This window comes from Eurosta solidaginis, chromosome 1 (assembly GCF_040869045.1).
Source record: "Eurosta solidaginis isolate ZX-2024a chromosome 1, ASM4086904v1, whole genome shotgun sequence".
In the NCBI taxonomy this organism is placed as follows: Eukaryota; Metazoa; Arthropoda; class Insecta; order Diptera; family Tephritidae; genus Eurosta; species Eurosta solidaginis.
The window spans coordinates 113091974-113113311 of record NC_090319.1 but is presented as its reverse complement, the minus strand read 5'-3'; positions in this window follow the sequence as shown (position 1 = coordinate 113113311).

Sequence of the window (21338 nt, the reverse complement as noted above, 5' to 3'; positions counted from 1 at the left end):
TCAAAGTTGTTGAAGGTTGCGGTCCGATTGATTGCTATTGCGCGCTTGCGTAATGAAGATCTCGCAAAAAAAAGTAATAGGTTCTAAGTTCAGGTGTAACCAGACATTATACACTCAGCTGTCAGCTGAGTTTCATAAATATTGCTTTTTAAATTTTTGTCAAGCACAGTTTTTTATGATTTTGTTCAATTTTACCTCAAATATTTTTCGGTATACGGGAAGTATGAATACCAAATTGCGTCCATTTGCAAAATTGTTCTGCTTTTCTCCTTATAAGAAAAATAGCTTTGTTACAAAACTACTTTTCGTAGAGATCTTGTTTAATACTTTTGACGACGGCCTTTTCAAAATATTTGAAATAAAAATAAGCCTGGATCTTACTAAAATCGTCCATCTTTCTCACGCACGTTTCCTATAATAATACAAAACAACGCCAACAGTTTTTGAGTTACATATGATAAATAAAATTTTGGAATTGTTTTTATATCAGAAGTGGGCAGTTCGTCACAAAGAGGAGACTATAACGAATTTATGAAGCTTTTAATTGTGGACCACAATCCCGGTTTGTGTGTTTTTCAAAATATTTGATAAATGAGAAGTTAATACTTCTGCTTCTTTTAAACATGTATGTTATATCTGTTCCAGGGTCCACGTTCAAAATTTAAATAAGAATCTCAATTTTTTTCCAAATTATCGTGCTTACAGAAGGGCGGACTGACATGACGTAGTAAACTCATCTTTTAAACCTGAACATTCGTATAAGCCGTAACAATATACTTAAATAAAAAATAAAAAAAACAACAATATACTTAGCCAAATAAAATTAAACAGCCTCAGTGATATGCACAGCTGAGTATACAAGTTATAGCGGGTGGGTGTGTTGACTGCAGTTTTTAAGCTGCGATACAGAATGCTTTAACGCAGTGTTGGATTGTTAAAAACAAAATGACAGATTGCATGTTTAATTTTAAGTTATTTGACCTTTCAATGTTTATTGGCTTACTTAAGACACCCTTTTTTAGGAATTGTTTTAAGAATACTCCTGAAAGCGAGGAGTTTTCAAGCACAAAAGTTGATATTGAAGTGACGGGAATACTCTAAACGATAAAAATGGACCTATGCCAGTTTCAATAAGTTTAAAAGAATAAAATCGGATTCTTGAAAAAAAAAGTTTTTTTGAGCATTTGAAATTTCATTTTTTATACTCAGTTGAGCAGAGCTCACAGAGTATATTAACTTTGAATGCATAACGGTTGGTTGTACAGGTATAAAGGAATCGAGATAGATATAGACTTCCATATATCAAAATCATCAGTATCGAAAAAAAATTCGATTGAGCCATGTCCGTCCGTCCGTCCGTCTGTCCGTTAACACGATAACTTGAGTAAATTTTGAGCTATCTTAATGAAATTTGGTATGTAGGTTCCTGGGCACTCATCTCAGATCGCTATTTAAAATGGACGATATCGGACAATAACGACGCCCACTTTTTCGATATCGAAAATTTCGAAAAATCGAAAAAGTGCGATAATTCATTACCAAATACGCATTAAGCGATGAAACTTGGTAGGTGAGTTGAGCTTATGACGCAGAATAGAAAACTAGTAAAATTTTGGACAATGGGCGTGGCACCGCCCACTTTTAAATGAAGGTAATTTAGAAGTTTTGCAAGCTGTAATTTGGCAGTCGTTAAAGATATCATGATGAAATTTGGCAGGAACGTTACTCTTATTACTTTATATCTGCTTAATAAAAATTAGCAAAATCGAAGAACGACCACGCCCACTTTTTAAACAAATTTTTTTTTAAATTCAAATTTTAAAAGAAAAGTTAATATCTTTACAGCATATAAGTAAATTATGCCAACATTCAACTCCAGTAATGATATGGTGCAACAAAATACAAAAATAAAAGAAACTTTCAAAATGGGCGTGGCTCCGCCCTTTTTCATTTAATTTGTCTAGGATGCTTTTAATGCCATAAGTCGAACAAAAATTAACCAATCCTTGTGAAATTTGGTAGAGGCTTAGCTCCTAGGACGATAACTGTTTTCTGTGAAAAAAGGCGAAATCGGTTGAAGCCACGCCCAGTTTTTATACACAGCCGATCGTCTGTCCTTCCGCTCGGCCGTTAACACGATAACTTGAGCAAAAATCGATATATCTTTACTAAACTCAGTTCACGTACTTATCTGAACTCACTTTGTAAAAAATGGCCGAAATCCGACTATGACCACGCCCACTTTTTCGATATCGAAAATTACGAAAAATGAAAAAAATGCCATAATTATATACCAAATACAAAAAAAGCAATGAAACATGGTAATTTTATTGGTCTATTGACGCAAAATATAACTTTAGAAAAAAACTTGGTAAAATGGGTGTGACACCTACCATATTAAGTAGAAGAAAATGAAAAAGATTTGCAGGGCGAAATCAAAAGCCCTTGGAATCTTGGAAGGAATACTGTACGTGGTATTACATATATAAATAAATTAGCGGTACCCGACAGATGATGTTCTGGATCACCCTGGTCCACATTTAGGTAGATATCTCGAAAACGCCTTCACATATACAACTAAGGGCCACTCCCTTTTAAAACCCTCATTAATACCTTTAATTTGATACCCATATCGTACAAACACATTCTAGAGTCACCCCTGGTCCACGTTTATGGCGATATCTCGAAAAGGCGTCCACCTATAGAACTAAGGCCCACTCCCTTTTAAAATACTCATTAACACCTTTCATTTGATACCCATATCGTATAAACAAATTCTAGAGTCACCCCTGGTCCACCTTTATGTCGATATCTCGAAAAGGCGTCCACCTATAGAACTAAGGCCCACGCCCTTTTAAAATACTCATTAACACCTTTCATTTGATACCCATATCGTACAAACAAATTCTAGAGTCACCCCTGGTCCACCTTTATGGCAATATCTCGAAAAGGCGTCCACCTATAGAACTAAGGCCCACACCCTTTTAAAATACTCATTAACACCTTTCATTTGATACCCATATCGTACACAAAAATTCTAGAGTCACCCCTGGCCCACCTTTATGGCGATATCTCGAAAGGGCATCCACCTGTAGATCTAAGGCCCACTCCCTTTTAAAATACTCATTAACACCTTTCATTTGATACCCATATCGTACAAACAAATTCTAGAGTCACCCTGGTCTACCTTTATGGAGATATCTCGAAAAGGCGTCCACCTATAGAACTAAGACCCACGCCCTTTTAAAATACTCATTAACACCTTTCATTTGATACCCATATCGTACAAACAAATTCTAGAGTAACCCCTGGTCCACCTTTATGGCGATATCTCGAAAAGGCGTCAACCTATAGAACTAAGGCCCATACCCTTTTAAAATACTCATTAGCACCTTTCATTTGATACCCATATTGTACAAACGCATTCTAGAGTCACCCCTGGTCCACGTTTATGGCGATATCCCGAAAAGGCGTCCACCCATAGAACAAAGGCCCACTCCCTTTTAAAACACTTATTACACTTTTCGTTTGACACCCATATTGTACAAACGCATTCTAGAGTCAACCCAGGTCCACTTTTATAACGATATTCCGAAATGCGTCCACCTATAGAACTTAGGCCCACTCCCTTTTAAAAAACTCATTAACACCTTTCATTTGATACCCATATAGTACCAACAAATTCTATGGTCACCCCTGGTCCACGTTTATGGCGATATCTCGAAAAGGCGTCCACATATAGATCTAAGGCCCACGCCCTCTTAAAATACTCATTAACACCTTTCATTTGATACTCATACCGTACAAACAAATTCTAGAGTCACCCCTGGTCCATCTTTATGGCGATATCTCGAAAAGGCGTACATCTATAGAACTTAGACCCACGCTCTTTTAAAATACTCATTAATACCTTTCATTTAATACCCATATCGTACAAAATAAATTCTAGAGTCACCCCTAGTCCACCTTTATGGCGATATCTCGAAAAGACGTCCACCTATAGAACTTAGGCCCACTCCCTTTTAAAATTATCATTAACACATTTCATTTGATACCCATATCGTACAAACAAATTCTCGAGTCAGGCCTGGTCCACCTTTATGGCGATATCCCTAAATGGCGTCCATCTATAGATCTATGGCCCACTTCCTCTTAAAATACTCTTTAATACCTTCCATTTAATACACATGTCATACAAACACATTCCAGGGTTACCCTAGGTTCCTTTTACAATATGGTGATTTCCCTTACTTTGTCTCCACAGCTCTCAACTGAGTATGTAATGTTCGGTTACACCCGAACTAAGCCTTCCTTACTTGTTTTATTTTACCTTTATATTAAGTCGCTTTCATGTTTGTCCCCTCTTTACAATACGAAATTTTGACCCACGGAAAAGTCTTTTTCGGTAACTTCCCGTTGAGCTAGACACTTGATACTTAGAACATAGTTGAGATCTGAGAGACATTACAATGCAAGTGAAAAAAATCCGCCAGGTGGCGCACGGATCGAGATATACAGAAAATTAATTTTAAAATGGAAATTTTGCGATCGACTTTTAACTAACTTCTCGGTGATCCAGGCCCTTGAAACTTAGCACATAGTTTGCGAGTCTATGGCACTACAATTCGTGGAAAACAAAATACCGCCAGGTGGCAGACGAATCGAGATAAACGAAAATCCCCTAAAAAACCTAGGGAATCTTGCAATCGATTTTTGAGTAAGTTCCCGGTGATCTGGAGATTTGAAACTTGAGCCGTAAGTCAGAACCCCGTGGCAATGCAATATTTTATCAAAAAAAAATCCGCTAGGTGGCGCATGGATCGAGCTATTAGGAAAATTAATTTTAATTTGGGAATATTTCAGTCCATTTTTAACTAACTTCCCGGTTACCTAGAGACTTGTAGCTTAGCACATAGTTCGAGACCCGGCAATTTGTAGAAAACCAAGTGCCGTTAGGTGGCGTGCTAGTTGAGATAACTATAAATCCCTGAAAAACGCGGGGAATTTTGCGATCTATTTTTGAGTAACATGCCGGTGAGCTAGAGACTTGAAACTTGGACCGTGGGTCAGAACTCGATGACAATGCAACATTTGATAAAAAAAAATTCGCTAGGTGGCACGCGGATCGAGATAGTAAGAAAATTAATTTTAATTTGGAAATCTTTCAATCCATTTTTAACTAATTTCCCGGTCACCTAGAGACCTGAAACTTAGCACGTAGTTCGAAACCCGGTGACAATACAATTTATAGAAAACCAAGTGCCGCTAGGTGACGTGCTAATTGAGATAACTACAAATCCCTGAAACATGAGAGGAATTTTGCGATCGATATTTGAATAACTTGCAGGTGAGCTAGAGACTTGAAACTTGGGCCGTGGGTTAGAACCCGGTGACAATGCAATATTTTATCAAAAAAATTCCACGAGATGGCGCATGGATCGAGATATTAATAATACTAATTGTAATTTGGGAATTTTTCAATCCATTTTTAACTAACTTTCCGGTTACCTAGACACTTGTAACTTAGCACACAGTTCCAGACCCCGTGAGAATACAATTTACAGAAAACAAAATTCTGCTAGGTGGCGCATTAAGTGAGATAACTACAAATCCTTGAAAACGAGGGGAATCTGGGAGTCGATTTTTGAGTAATTTCCCGGTGAGCTGGATATATGAAACTTCAACCGTAAGTCACAACCCGGTGACAATGCAATATTTTATCAAAAAATTCCGCTAGGTGGTGCATGGATCGAGATATTAGGAAAATTAATTTTAATTTGGGAATTTTTCAATCCATTTTTAACTAACTTCCCGGCTACCAAGAGACTTGTAACTTAACATATAGTTCAAGACCCGCTGGAAATACAATTTACAGAAAACAAAGTTCCGCTAGGTGGCGCCCTAAGTGAGATAACTATAAATCCTAGAAAAACGAGGGGAATCTTGCAATAGATTTTTGAGTAACTTACCTGTGAGCTGGAGATATGAAACTTGAGCCGTGAGTCAGAACCCGATGACAATGCAATATTTTATCAAAAAAAATTCCGCTGGTGGCGCATGGATCAAGATATTAGGAAAATTTATTTTAATTTGGGAATTGTTCAATCCATTTTTAGCTAACTTCCCGGTTACCTAGAGACTTGTAACTTAGCACAGAGTTCGAGACCCAGTGATAATACAATTTATAGAAACAACGTTCCGCTAGGTGGCGTGATAATTGAGATAACTACAAATCCCTGAAAAACGAGAGGAATCTTGCGATCGATTTGAGTAACTTGACGGTGAGCTAGAGACTTGAAACTTGGGCCGTGGGTCAGAACCCGGTAACAATGCAACATTTGATAAAAAAAAATTCGCTAGGTGGCACGCGGATCGAGATAGTAAGAAAACAAACTTTTAATTTGGGAATCTTTCAATCCATTCTTAACTAACTTCCCGGTCACCTAGAGACTTGAAACTTGACACTTAGTTAGAGGCCTGCTGACTATACAACTTATAAAAAACAAAGTTCCGCTGGGTGGCGCGCTAGTCAAGATAACTGAAAATCCTTTAAAAACAGGGAGAAATTTTGCGATAGATTTTCGATTAACTTCCTGATGAGCTATGCAATATTTTCTCAAAAATTAAAAATCATGGATCGAGATATTGAGAAAACTAGGTTTAAATTGAGAATCTTGCAATCGATTTTTAACTAACTTCCTGAATATCTAAATACTCGAAACCTGAGATATAGTTTAAAACTCGGTGACAGTGCAATGTTTGATCAAAAAATTTGAGTTACGTATCGCACAAGTCGAACTATTTAGAAGATTAGCCCATACCTTCATGGATAGCCTCCTGAATGTTGCAGGCGTTGTAGAATTCCACCTCGTTGAAGGCCCAACTCAATGCACGTCCTTGCATACTTTTAGGCGTACGCGGCTTTCACCACGATTCTTTTAGACTTTCAGGCGAATGCAAATTTCACCACGATTTTCAGCTGTGTAAATTAATTAGCTGACAAACGAGGTGGAATTATCTTGTTATGATGCGAGTTGAAATTCTGTTGTTTTCGCCAGTATTGTCAGCGAAAATTCCACTAACTCTATTAAATCTTGCTATTTTGAACAAACAAATAAAGATAAGAAGATAAGAATCAAATTGCAATTGCCTTTTTGTAGGCAGTACTAAAAAATTGAAAATAAAAGATGATAAAAAAATTGTAAGGACTACCCTTATATAAATGGACCAAAAAATAGAAGGCAATTTCTCCTCTAATACAGGCATATTCTTGTTGAATTTTGACTAAAAAAATTTAACAATAGCTCTTGTAAAAGAATTTTAGGATTTAAAATTTTAAAGGTAGAGTGCATGCTTAAATTTTAAATAATCTATCAGTGAATCCCAAGTACATGGTTTGCCTTAAATTGAAAGATTGCGCTCCACCTTTATAGTTTTAAATCCCAAAATTCTTACAAGAGATATTGTTAAAGTTTTTTAGTCAAAATTCAACGAGACAATCTCTGTATTAAAGGAAAAATTGCCTTCTATTTTTTGGTCCATTTATATAAAGGTAGTCCTTAAAATTTTTTTATCATCTTTTAGTTACTTTTGTTTCCGTTTTGAGATGGCGCTAAAATTTTTATGAACTAGTTTTTATTTACTAAAATTTATTATACAAAGCAGCAGAATTAATTATGTACCTTTAAACTTTGTCAGTTTATTGCACTTTGCTCTAAAAAAAACTATGCAAACAAACAAATATTGAAAAATCAATCTCAACTATACTATTTGATATCTCAAAAGCTTTCATCTAAAGTGATTCAAATCGTACGGAAAATAAGGAATGTGCATCGTTTTTAACACGCTTTTATTAGCTTGACCTGTATGTAACGGAATTTTTGAGCTTTATTTTCACCGGTTTCTAGAAGTCTGATTAATTTGAAACTTTGCATACGTATCAAGGACCGATGACAATGCATTAATGTGGTGGTGTGGTAACATAAGGTCAACAACGGCTATAAGGTCAATTGGCCTTATTATCAATTTGAATGGCCATAAGTTTGATTGCAACTTTGCACACGTATCAAGGCTCGATGACAATGAGTTAATGTGATGGTGCGGTGACATAAGGTCAACGGCCATAAGTTCAATTGGCCTTATTACCACTTTGAATGGCCATAAGTTTTATTGGAACTTTGCACATGTATCAGGGCTCGATGACAATGCATTAATGTGATGGTGTGGTGACATAAGGTCAACGGCCATAAGGTCAATTGGCCTTATTAACACTTTGAATGGCCATAAGTTTCATTGAAACTTTGCACACGTATCAAGGCTCAATGACAATGCAATAGTGTGATGGTGGAGTGACATAAGGTTAACGAGCCTAAGGTCAATTGAACTTATGACCACCCCAAATGGCCATAGATTTGAAACCTTGTACATAATGCGAAGAACGCATTCCTTTATTACTGATAGAAGTGGATGCATGGCACATCTACGAAAGAGCATACTGGAGCCCTTTTTAACACGCTTTTATTAGCTTGGCCTGTATGCAACGGAATCTTTGAGCTTAATTGTCACCGGTTTCTAGAAGTCTGATTAATATGAAACTTTGCATACGTAATAAGGACCGATGACAATGCATTAATGTGATGTAGTGACATAATGTCAACGGCTATAAGGTCAATTGGCCTTATTACCACTTTGAATGGCCATAAGTTTGATTGAAACTTTGCACACTTATCAAGGCTCGATGACAATGCAATAATGTGATGGTGTGGTGACATAAGGTTAACGGACATAAGGTCATACTGCATACTGGAGCATACTGGAGCCCTTTTTTAACACGCCTTTATTAGCTTGGCCTGTATCTATGTAACGGAATCTTTGAGCTTAATTTTCACCGGTTTCCAGAAGTCTGATTAATTTGAAGCTTTGCATACGTAATAAAGACCGATGACAGTGCATTAATGTGATGGTGTGGTGACATAAGGTCAACGGCCATAAGGTAAATTGGCCTTATTACCACTTTGAATCGCCATAAGTTTGATTGAAACTTTGCACACGTATCACGGCTCGATGACAATGCAATAATGTGATGGTGGGGTGACATAAGGTTAACGGACATAAGGTCAATTGAACTTATGACCACCCCAAATGGCCATAGATGTGAAACCTTGCACATAATGCGAAAAACGCATTCCTTCATTAATGATAGAAGTGGATGCATGGCACATCTACGAAAGAGCATACTGGAGCCCTTTTTTAACACGCCTTTATTAGCTTGGCCTGTATCTATGTAACGGAATCTTTGAGCTTAATTTTCACCGGTTTCCAGAAGTGTGATTGATTTGAAACTTTGCATACGTATCAAGGACCGATGACAATGCATTATTGTGATGGTGTGGTGACATAAGGTTAACGGCTGTAAGATCAATTGGCCTTATTACCACTTTGAATGCGCATGAGTTTGAGTGAAACTTTGCACTCGTATCACGGCTCGATGACAATGCATTATTGTGATGGTGTGTTGACATAAGGTTAACGGCTGTAAGATCAATTGGCCTTATTACCACTTTGAATGCGCATGAGTTTGAGTGAAACTTTGCACACGTATCAAGGCTCAATGACAATGCATTAATGTGATGGTGTGGTGACATAAGGTCAACGGCCATAAGGTCAATTGGGCTTATTACCACTTTGAATGGCCATAAGTTTGATTGAAACTTTGCACACGTATCAGGGCTCGATGACAATGCAATAATGTGATGGTGGGGTGACATAATGTTAACGGACATAAGGTCAATTGAACTTGTGACCACCCCAAATGGCCATAGATTTGAGACCTTGCACATAATACGAAGAACGCATTCCTTTATTAATGATAGAACGGGATGCATGGCACACCTACGAAAGAGCATACTGGAGCCCTTTTTAACAAGCTTTTATTAGCTTGGCCTGTATCTATCTATGTATCTATGTATCCATGTATGTATGTAACGGAATCTGGAGTGAAGCCGAGAGCCCCGGTAATGCAGAGCTCCGAACTCCCTTGCACCTTTTGAAGCATTTTAAGATAGGTACTTTTAGCTAGTGCAGGCCACCATCATCACCCTCGACTAAAACTTTTAAAATTACTTGAACTAAAAAATTAAAAATGAATAATAGTTTAAAAAAACCGAACTAAAAAATAGAAAATAATTTTCAATTAAAAAGAGTTTATATAGCAGTAGTAGAAGGTCAAACAATCATTTATAGTTAATCTCCTCAAAATAAAATTATAATAAAATTTAAGTTATTAACAGAATAATTTAATTCACAGTAAAAAGCGTGGGGTGCTTGATATTGAATGTTACAATCATTTTTTTTTTTTTTTTTTTTTGAGGTGATTAACTATAAACGATTGTTTGACCTTCTACTACTGTTATATAAACTCTTTTTAATTGAAAATTATTTTCTACTTTTTAGTTCGGTTAGCTATAAAAGCGTATTTTTTTTTAGTTTTTTTAAACTATTATTTATTAACCCTACATTTTAATACTGAACTACCTATGGGCGAAGCTAACGGTAAAATCAATATGGTTGGTTTCCTATTTCAGCATTATAAAATCTAAGTTCAAATCCAGAAACATAACTCCAATCCCTATTCACAAATTCTGAAAACACTAATACTAAATATCCTTTATTAAATTTGAAAACCTTTAGTTTTATTTTCGTAACCGCACTTTTAGAACTAATGACTTTTTTTGCAAATATCTCGAGTTTTTGAGAGTGCATCGGCAAATCCTCCAAAAATTTGGAATCAGCACCCCGAAATATATATACATAGGAACATGGGTCTAGTCTCATGTACATAGCACTTTTTTGTGTACCAGTGCAGTTGTTGGTTAACGCACCCAAGCTAGACGGGCCCAGAGGTACCCTAGACCTAGAAAAAGCCACATCAAAATCTTCAGAAACAAGTTTTTTATTTGTATTTAGCTGTGGCTAAAATTTGATGAACAATGTTCTTTGTTGATTTTACTGCTAATTCAGAATCAAGAATTTAGATGAAGTTCATTCAACAGCTATATCGATTGTATTGACCCGTAATCTGGTTGATTTGACAAGTTTTATACTTTCAGTGTTGCAAGTTAAAGTATCGATACTTTCTTGGTATCGTTTCATTCCTAATCGTAACACTGTGGGCCGTGTCACACCACTGAATGAAATAGATTTCATATGTATATATTTGATTAAAACTTAAATTTTTGGGTATATGCGCTCTTTTATAGAGCAGGCCGCTGTCTTGCAGTGGGACTGGCTGAAGGAAGGATAGTTGGAAGGGAAATCGGAGCATGGAGAGGCACTTTTCGGGCAAGCTCGAGCTGCTTATATTCATAATGTTAAAACAGTAATTAGTATTTCATTTTTACAGATTTTAATAATTTAAAAGAAAGGGAGAATTGATCTCAGGAGTCCAACGTTCGAAATGCAATTCTGCATATTGCTTAAAAAAAATCTGCAACCGTGTAGCTGACAAATCAATAATTTTTTTCCGTCCTATTCGTGGGGCGACTCAAAGCGGCAAACGAGCGTACACAGAAGTAAGCAATTCAATTTATTTGCTAAATAAATCACTAACAGCTACTTATTAACCCATGAAAGCGTGCCATTCACCATTTGCCATGCGACAGTGCCAACTCTATGTAGCCACACTGCTTAGTAAATACAGCATATTCAATTGCCTTGCATGCTAAGCATGTCACATTTGAGCCGTTTATTTTGAAAGTGGCATAAGTCATTTCCAACTCATAGTCTTAAATGCATTGTTATTTTTGAACGAATGCATATATAGATGGTTCTACAATTATAAAATAATAATAATAATTGCATCTTTTGGATATTGGACTCTAAAAAACTGGAGGCGAGGAGAGATACAAACAAATTACCACTGAACCTAAACGACATGAAATGACTTATGCCACTTTCAAAATAAACGGCTCATTTAACGTCAATCTCAATTCTCGCGTTCAACTGTCGACAAAATTGGAGCAACCCATTCCAAATGTTTGCTGTTCGTTTGGTTAGACGCAGATTTCAACACCTTTTCACATTATAATCATTTAAAGCATCCATCCATCTGTTGACTTTTGCACATCGACTGTATCATCTTTTACATTCTGTATGATTCTCGTCTGGTTGGTATCAACACTTATTTTATATATTGTTAGGTATGATTTTTCCATACAAAAGACAATGTGCATTACGGTGGCCACAATTTCTATGACGCGAAAAACTTATCCGTTATTGAATGCTGCCCAAATAAATTATACACGTGGGATTTAATGATTGGTAGATATTAGAAACAGGGTGACGTGTAACAAAAATTAAACACAAATAACTGGGGGAATCTATGTACATATGTGTCTTAAAGCATGATGCCATAAAACCAGATAGGTAAAGTCTTTAATACAAAATACAGTCGCATTTCACGATACTAGCCCTAATAACTTAAAGAGTTCCGTCTTGTTTTTTTCAAAAACATTGTTTTTTTTCAGTATCAGAAAAAAATACAACATTAATGATATTATGAAATACGAAATACCGCCTGCGTCCTTTATTTCCTGTTGTGAACGTGCATCAATTTTTTAAGAGTTGTTTCCGCGGCCATTATTTCATTGCACCAGATCTGAACTGAATGGCTGCATTTTCAAGGCATTATATTGTCCATAACAAATGGGTATCTGACTGACCGTTAACGTCAATGAGATGGCTGACGATTTGGAACAATAACGAGAACTTACCGATGAGCATCTTCGAGACTTGTAGTACTGACCCAAAACCAAACATTTACGTATGTATGTAAACGTCAAGACCTACGCTCATTAAGCAGAAGAAAGGGGTGAATGGTTTAAACGACAGAGGTTTTACAGTTGTGGTGCACTACAGAGCTTTAGAAAACTATTCGGCGTTCACCTACATATATGTCGTGTGAGTGCAGTGACAGAGATTAAATAAAGCAATCAATCCGCTTCAGCTTGTACTTCAAGTAATAAACATCTCATGCATGAAATCTATGCTCAAACATTCTCCATGTAAGCACACACTACTACAAAAAAAGTTGCGTTTGTCACCACTGTTTTACACCACGATGCTTCAAAAAACCATAGCTTATAGATTTACCTAATGGCAAAAACGAAGTCTTTGGCTTATAATAGTCAGCCCAATTCTAAACAAAAATTCCGTGCGAGTTTTTTCACTTCTCCCATTCTTCGTATTCTAAATAAAAGTTCCTTGTGAGTTTTTTCACTTCTCCCTTTCCTCCTATTCTGAACAATGTTCGAAAAAGCGGAAACCGATTAAGGGAGAAAAGTAGGTATTATGAGGAGGAGGGAGATTTCTCTTCCATTTCATAGGAGTTTTTTCACTTGTTAAAGGGATTGATGCATTCCCTTAATAGTTAAAGGAAATTGGTTCTTTTAAGAAAGAATAGAATAGAAAGGCGAACTTAACCCGACTTGGCTGCCAGAAAATCGGTTTGCAGGCAACTCTGGCGGATTTGTGTTATCCCGCCGTCTTCTCCTTCTTATGCTCTTCTGTTGATGTTGCTGTGCCACCAATTCATTACTCATTTCAGTGAATACCACATGAAATGCAATAATGTGCATTGTTTATACCTTATTTCTTAATTTCAAACAAATTCGCAACAATAATTAAACTTTAAAATTTTTTAAACAAAATAAGAAATGCGCAATGAAATTTCAATTGACAAAACAGCTGACTTCGAAAATTCGAAATTCCTATTCCCCAATTATTCTTCTCCCTAGCAGAAATGAATTCGAGGAATTTTTTGTGCGGGAATAAAATAATACGCGAGAACAAAATTCCGCGAGAATATTTAGATTTAGATTTAAAATAATCCTGTAATACCAAATCGTGTATGCTAAAATTCGGTATTAGTTATTCTGTTTTACAAAATTCAATATAGTTAAATTCTGTACTTTCAAAATTCTGATTTTTAAAATTCTGTATTGAAAATCGGAAAGCAGGCGTTGATCAGACAGTTAAATACATGCGTTGTGCGCGTGAAATTTCTAAAATTGTGAGGCGTAGCATAACCTGATTAAGGTTCAGTTCGTCTTACTTATGACTATCAATAGAAATTTGACGCGTCCAACGTTTTTTTTTAATTTTCTGATCAACGGCCTAGATTGATGAGGAGTGTGATGTACTAGTCATCGTACTAGTACATAGGACCTACCTAATTATTTTCTATCTTTTAGTATTATTACTACTTAATGTAAGTATTGTTTTCAATAAAACAGTTTAACTTAAAATTTTTTTAAAATTATTTTATTTCAGCTTGACTCAACCCAGTTGTCGTTCCCTAGTTAAATTGCAATTGCTAGATAGAGAAGGTCAGAACATCGTCTGTCGGGTTTCTGTCTGTTGTCTGTATTCCAAATGATTTTAAGGTTAAAAGTATGAAAAAGGGGAACAAATGTATATTTTAATTATATATTAATTATAATTCTATATTTAAAAATTTTGTAGTTTCACAAATACGAAGGTGGTCGAAATTCTGGAAATTAAAATTCTGGATTGAATATTATATTGAGTGAAAATTTTGATATTTCATTGTACAAAATAAAGAAATAATTTTTAGTCTTAATTAAATTGCCTATTATTTCTTATACCATTTAGTTCATTTTGTGACTCATTATTACAAGGACTCTATTCTGACAATTTCTTACAATCTAAGTCCTCAATACATAATCCTTGCAAAGACTTTACTCGACTTTGCGACACGTATGCTTGTCCCTCCTCCAACTCCAAAATATTTTGATGTCACTTCTACCAGATTTTATGTAATATATGTTCCAAATATGAGCCAAATCTGATATCATAGGTCCCTTTCTATTCATGAATGTATGTATTATGTGTTCCAAATATGGACCAAATCGGACCGCAAATACGATTTTTTTGAATATCTCGATCTTTGCGCCACCTAGCGGCTATTTTCTCATAGGCCGCTTTCTATTCATGTATGTATTATGTGTTCCAAATATGAATCAAATCGGACCACAAATACGATTTTTGTGAATATCTCGATCCTTGCGCAACCTAGCGGCGAATTTTTTTATAGGTCGCTTTCTATTCTTGTATGTATTATGTGTTCCAAATATGAGCTAAATCGGACCACAAATACAATTTTTGTGAATATCTTGATCCTTGCGCCACCTAGCGGCGTTTTCTTCTTCATAGGTTGCTTTCTATTCTTGTATGTATTATGTGTTCCAAATATGAGCCAAATCGGACCACAAATACGATTTTTGTGAATATCTCGATCCTTGCGCCTTCTAGCCGCGATTTTTTTCTTATTATTGCATTGTCATCGGGTTCTGAACTATATTCCAAGTTTCAAGCTTGTAGCTTATCGGGAAGTTACTTAAATTTCAATTACAAAATTCGTGCCAGCCAGCCAACCAGCCATCCAACCAACCAGCCTGTCAAGTCAAGCTAAATGAAACCATTAAAAAATCCGGATGAGTTAGTTACATTTTTGTTGTTCTAGGAAATGTGTTTCCCTGCACAAAGCTAAACATTTCATACTTACATATCAAATCCAATGAGCTGCATTTTTCTTGAGCTTCGATCGCTTAGATATAGGATATCGAACTTTAGTCTTCCATAGCGTAGAAGGATTACCGAGAATTCACTCGAAATCGATTATCGAGCCAATTCTTTTTATTACTTTTCGATCACCTTGAACACTTATAGGATCAAAATAATCCGAAAGTCAGGTGTTTTCGATGAATTCCTGGCATAAACCCACCTAATCCTCTACAAAAAAAAAAATTTTGCCAAACCAATTTTTGTACCATATTTTGGCGAATGTTGACATCACTAGGCTGTTAGTAAATAATCACGCAAAAACAAAAACATAAAGCAGCCACTCTTATGTACATGAACACATCAATCATCATTTATACACATGCATATAAGGTGACGAAGAGATAACTCACTCACACACAAGTAGTCTTCAGCCGAAGTTGTTACTCACACATATCCACGCATATAGGTCAATTATTAAGCAGGAGATACAACAGTTCTAGAAGGCGAGACGTCTAGACCTTAGTAGAAATATGTGGACGAGGCAACAGAGAGTATAAAAGCAGCGCAAGCTGAGCAATTTTCAATCAATTTTGATTTAAACACGCTATTGGTTGTGAAGTATAATTGTGAAGTACCACTCCCAAAGTGTTCGAAATAAAGACCGGTTGCAGTACTGAATATTGGAGTGATTTATTCAACAGTTTAGCGATTCGAACGTTAGCAGAAGGTTTCCAATAAGCGGAATTTCCCTAAATTCGTTACAATATATTATTTTGCTGTGATTGGTATATTATACCTTTATTACTTACATGCCTCCAAAAGAAAGATATTTAAGAAAGTATTTATAAAACAACAACTTAACTAAATTATTTATTCATATTTCAGATTCTAATTACCCTTCCTTGTACAATTCTTTCTCTCGAAAATAAGTTATCTAAACCCAATTTGGAATAGATGTTCAGAAGAAAGATTAAGTGAATTACAAAGGCTACAAAATAATTTAATAAAAAATATCCTTGTACTCCCGCGTACAACCAGCACAATTAATCTATATGTAAACATGATTGATATTCGAAAGTATTCAGCTCTTCAAACTATTATGGTCATATATATGATAAAAAAGCAACTTAATAAAACACAATATACAATTAACAGCAGTAGAAAGTACTGATTATAACCTAAGAAACTCTCAGAACATCAGGACTCACTTTTTTCGAACTGAAAGATGCGATAGATCTATTAGAAGCTACGGTATAGGATTATTCGATAAATTACCGTTAGAGATAAAAAATATAAATAAAATTCTAATATTTAAAAGATATGTAACAAACTTACTACTGTCTAACTATAATTTTAGCATATAAACATATATATAACCACATAATTAAAATATTTATGGAACAATCCATATTATTTTCTCCTCTAATTAGGAATATTTCCTCTTACCACAACTGATTGATGCAAAATGAGAACAATGTATTCGTTATCTTCTCGCACAAAATTTAATTTTTTTTGAGAAAATTGGTGTATGTATATATATTGTATATCAAAGTTGTTAATAAAGGAAAAAAAAATTTATCAAATGTTGCAAACCCAAGTATTTTTTAAAGAATTTTTGATGATGAAGACGAATCTGTGGTCAAAAATATTCCATGATATCTCATATTTAAGAAAATGTGGAACAATTTGTGCTCAGGTGAGTTTCTATAAACAAGTTTGAAGCTATTTTAAAGAACAAGATTTCGTTAATATTTGCTGCCATTAAAAGTTATTGTAAGAAATTAACTTATTTAATTATTCACCGTGGTGTGATAGTACGTACTCCGCCTACCACACCGTATCCCCTGGGTTCACACCCCGGGCAAGCAACATCAAAATTTTAGAAATAAGGTTTTTCAATTAGAAGAAAATTTTTCTAAGCGGGGTCGCCCCTCGGCAGTGTTTAGCAAGCGCTCCGGGTGTATTTCTGCCATGAAAAGCTCTCAGTGAAAACTCATCTGCCTTGCAGATGCCGTTCGGAGTCGGCATAAAACGTGTAGGTCCCGTCCGGCCAATTTGTAGGGAAAATCAAGAGGAGCACGACGCAAATTGGAAGAGAAGCTCGGCCTTAGATCTCTTCGGAGGTTATCGCGCCTTACATTTATTTATTATTTAATTATTCATAAATAAGCGAAAACACTAATATCTGATTATCGACTATTGTCTTAAAGTAAAAAGTATTGGTTTTTTGTATTCCCCCTACCAAATGTTTTGTAAATTTCATTAAGAAAGCTATAAAGACATAGAAGATTTCTTAACACCTCAGAAAAGGTTCGAAGTCAACTTCCATCATAGTAGTTCCTCACCCTGATTTATCAATCAACATTATTATTTCCATACAATTTCTTTTGTGGACCCAATTTAATTATTATTTCATTTTGCTGCGGGCAAAAATCTTTTGCAAGATCTGAGAATACTGACCTGTTGTTTGTGTGATCGCATTTCTTGGTTTGAAGTAAGCGCGGACGGCTTGTGATCATGCGACCATGTTGTTGTGTTAACAGTGCTTCTCCCCATAACGACTTCCCTCTAGAATGTTAGCTCTCTCTGAACATTGGTTACCAGGTCGCCCTTTTCGTTCTGAAAGAAATTTGGCTCGGGCTCGAGACCTCCCGTCTTTCGCCGAGTTTTGGGTAACTTTTAAAATTTTTCTTATACTGTGAGCCGAATTTTTCGATCTGGTGGCAGTGATGTAGCTTCACGGATCTTTTAATTTTTCAACTTTGAGCTGTATATGACAACATTTCGGGAAACAGCGAAGTCGATAGGCCTAATTAATATCTAAAATTTTTGTGCAAATGTTCATCGCCAAATATATGGGGGAAAGCGGTAAATACTGCAGATATCGAATTTTTGTAATTTTTATATAGGAAATAGGCGCTGTAATCAACCGATTTTGAAAAGAAAGATGGTTATAAATAAAATCACAAGATCTTCAGTGTTTGAAGTCGATGCAAAGATCTTCAAAAGATTATAGCGGCCTTCGCTAGCCACGCGCTTTTTTTCAATATAGTTAAATACAGTTTTTAAGTCATCCTTACGAAGTTGTTCGTATAAAATTTTGGAATTGTAGCTTTATAAATGACGGAATTATCCCCTTAAGTATGGAATTATTACATAAATGTATTTAATTTTTAAATAAATTCTATTACAGTAGTATTAGTCGCGGTCAGAAGAAGTAGTGTGCTAAAATTCATTACAACACTTTTCTCTAAATGATGACCTCACCGAAAAATAGGCTAACGATAGACCGATGAATGGATGAGCAATGCTAACATAATTTTTTTTTCGGATGAGATTACCGATTTCATCGACTGACTTAAGTAGGATATCTAAAAAAAAAACGCTAGGCACTACCACCGATGAAGTCGATAGTGGCTACCAAACACCGCCGCCCCCCCCCCCCCTTTCTGGATCCGCCCATGATTAAGAAGTATTTCCAGTTTTTTTAAATAAAAGCCAATCACCTAGAATATTTTGTGGTTTTTACAGATTGATTTATTTCAAATGTATAATTCTAAATATGCAAGTATAATATTTATGAAATACAGATAATATATTTATTTTGGACCATTAAGTAATTAAGTCCAATTTAAAAAAAATTATGTATAATTAATTTATAGTAATTTTACAATAACTTATGTACTATGTCATAATTAAAAATAATGTAAAAGAAAAGTTGACAGTACAAATTTTTCCTATGAACTAATACATACGTACATTAATAGAAACTTCAATTGTACTTATATAAAAGATACAGAAGATTTAATGTATTGCATACAAGCACATGCCCGTAATACCCTGCAAAAATCGCGAGTACTCCATGCAAGCATGTATGGAGTACTCGCTATGGACCACCCGAGTACTCCAAAATTAGCCACAATTCATACAAAAAATATGGTCCAATTAACATTGCGATGTCCTAGGACTAGACCATATACTCCAGCTTCGCATTACATCAGAGTAATCCATGGAGTACCCACAGTCCAATAAACATCGTGTAGTGATTACAATCGTTAAAAACGAGCAATGATCGGCTTGCAATGTGTTCGTGTAGAAACATGAGTTGGTCGATTGCTGCATTACAGTGGAGTATATTGGTAAGTACTCCAGTGGACCACATGATCCAAGGATTTTTGCAGGGTAAAGGTACACATATACAAATCTACAACTGAGTGGAATATCGCCCTATCTCAGAATTTTTTTGCTATCTGAATTTCTGTTTCAGCTACTTCTTCTATGAGTAGTGTAAGGCTATAAAACTTCCTATTTCATAAATTTTCATAACTGTATCTTAGCTAAAAACTAATGCTAAGCCAACCCTCTTTAGACCGATTCGAAGTTTTCAAAAAAATGTTTTAAGATATTGTGCTCTTCAACAAACTGTGGCCGTTTTTTTAAATAGGCCGTTTCGTAACGGCAGTCGATAGAGGGTTATCTGCCACTCAGTAGTCGGCATATGACAATTAAACGACAAAAAATGTTTGAAGCGACTGTTGTCATACTCTCATAACTTTCTTTTGTAGAAAGATCTTAACTTTTTGTATATCTACATCTATAACAAATAATACCTTTATATATAGTTTATGTATGTTATTCATACCTAGATTTTTAGACTAATGAAAATTAATGACAACACAAATACAGTCTTATCAAATGAGTGGGAGGAGGAGGTGAGGGTAGGGAATTGGATTTTTTTGATAGAAGTTTAGTCACACTTATAATTCATTTACATACATTCATGTAAATTGTTAATGTAAAGTATGTAGGTACATATATAAATATTTTCATTTATATTCAACTGTAAGTCTTTAATTACGTTTTCAGTGATTTCTTTCATAACATGAGCCTTTTCGTGTATGTGTCTTAATTATAAATAATTTTTTTATTGTTGAAATAGCGAAAAAATTTTTCAAGCTGATTGTTAATGAAATGCACTAAGACATTTGATTTTGCCAGAATAAAAGCTTAACTGCAGATTAATTAGTAAAATTTTATTATGTAAAAATTATTTTAATTATTATTGTTTAATTAATAAACATATATACATACTTTTCATGTACGGTATTTTAACTTACCGCTTCATTTGAAATTTTTTGTTGAAAGTGGTATTTAAAATAAATAATGGGCCCTGTTTCTAGTTAGTATTTTTTATTAGTTAAAAAACTAAAAGATTTTGTAATCCCTTTAAATAAAGCAAATTTTTATAAATTTCAAAATTGAAATTTAGATATCTTTGATCCTATTTAATGTCCATATTTCAGCGTATATAATATTTATGTAATTGATTTTGCTTTTTCCTAATAGTTAATTTAGTTTAGTATTTTGATACACGGTTAAAAATTTGAGTCTAAATGTTTACACATTCATTGGCTTAAGCAATTTTTTAAACTTTTTTGTGCTACATTTTACTACTCCGATATTATTCGGATTAAACGTCGAACTTAACCGAATCAAAACCAAAAAGTTTAAATATGGTGCTGAAAACCCAAAAATATAAGTGATATTAAGCTATTTTTGGTACTATAGGAAAATATTTTCTAATATCCCACAAAACCAGAGGCTACTGAACTCGTCGGGATTAGGACATTTTTGACGAAAGTCGACAGAGCTTCGAAAAACGCCGTTTTAAAATCCAACACCACCGGACTAAATTCAAGCTTTTCATGTTCTTACTTTTTTGTTCTTGAAAAACGAACGTCCTGTTCTTAAAACAA